Below are 1,279 nucleotides of genomic sequence, written 5' to 3'. Positions count from 1 at the left end.
ATTCTCTTTAGAGGGCCTAACAGAGCTTTTCAAGGAGGAAGAAACCATGGCAGCCGAAAACAACAATGCCAACAATGCAAGGAAGGTGCTTGGTGACTTTACTGCACCTACTCCCGACTTCTATGGGAGAAGAATCTCAATCCCTGCCATTGGAGCAAACAACTTTGAGCTTAAACCTTAATTAGTTTCTCTAATGCAACAGAATTGCAAGTTTCATGGACTTCCATTGGAAGATCCTCATCAGTTTTTAGCTGAATTCTTGCAAATCTGTGACACTGTCAAGACCAATGGGGTTGACCCTGAAGTCTACAGACTTATGCTTTTTCCTTTTGCTGTAAGAGACAGAGCTAGGACATGGTTAGATTCACAACCTAAAGAAAGCCTGAACTCTTGGGAAAGGCTAGGCAATGCCTTCTTGGCAAAGTTCTTTCCACCTCAAAAATTGAGCAAGCTTAGAGTGGAAGTCCAAACCTTTAGACTGAAGGAAGGTGAATCCCTTTATGAAGCTTGGGAAAGATACAAGCAATTGATCAGAAGATGTCCTTCTGACATGCTTTCAGAATGGAGCATCATAGGTATTTTCTATGATGGTCTGTCTGAACTATCCAAGATGTCATTGGATAGCTTTGCTGGAGGATCTCTTCATCTGAAGAAGACGCCTGCAGAAGCTCAGGAACTCATTGAAATGGTTGCAAATAACCAATTCATGTACACTTCTGAAAGGAATCCTGTGAATAATGGGATAGCTCAGAAGAAAGGAGTTCTTGAGATTGATACTCTGAATGCCATATTGGCTCAGAATAAAATATTGTCCCAACAAGTCAATATGATTCCTCAGAGTCTGTCTGGAATGCAAGCAGCAACAGGCAGTACTAAGGAAGCTTCCTCTGAAGAAGAAGCTTATGATCCTGAGAACCCAGCAATGGAAGAGGTGAATTACATGGGAGAACCCTATGGAAACACCTATAATCCTTCATGGAGAAATCATCCAAATCTCTCATGGAAGGATCAACAGAGACCTCAACAAGGTTCCAACAACAATAATGGTGGAAGAAACAGGTTTAGCAATAGCAAGCCTTTTCCATCATCTTCTCAGCAACAGACAAAGAATTCTAAGCAAAGCCACTCTGACTTAGCAACCATTGTCTCTGATCTAATCAAAACTACTCAAAGTTTCATGACTGAAACAAGGTCCTCCATTAGAAATTTGGAGGCACAAGTGGGTCAACTGAGTAAGAAAATTACTGAACTCCCTCCTAGTACTCTCCCAAGCAATATG

The 1,279-nt window shown here is 41.4% G+C and overlaps 1 non-coding gene across 1 annotated transcript; it reads right to left on the bottom strand.

The window, feature by feature from the left end:
* Positions 1–448: 448 nt before the first annotated feature.
* On the bottom strand, positions 449–556 carry LOC148580297 (small nucleolar RNA R71). Its single transcript, XR_015896584.1, has one exon. It is a non-coding gene; the product is annotated as a small nucleolar RNA R71 (small nucleolar RNA).
* Positions 557–1,279: the final 723 nt, after the last annotated feature.

Source organism: Arachis ipaensis, chromosome B10 (genome assembly GCF_059453495.1).
Source record: "Arachis ipaensis isolate K30076 ecotype BB chromosome B10, ASM5945349v1, whole genome shotgun sequence".
Taxonomy (NCBI): Eukaryota; Viridiplantae; Streptophyta; class Magnoliopsida; order Fabales; family Fabaceae; genus Arachis; species Arachis ipaensis.
The sequence above is the reverse complement of the archived record's forward strand: the minus strand, read 5'-3'. Positions and strand labels throughout refer to the sequence as shown.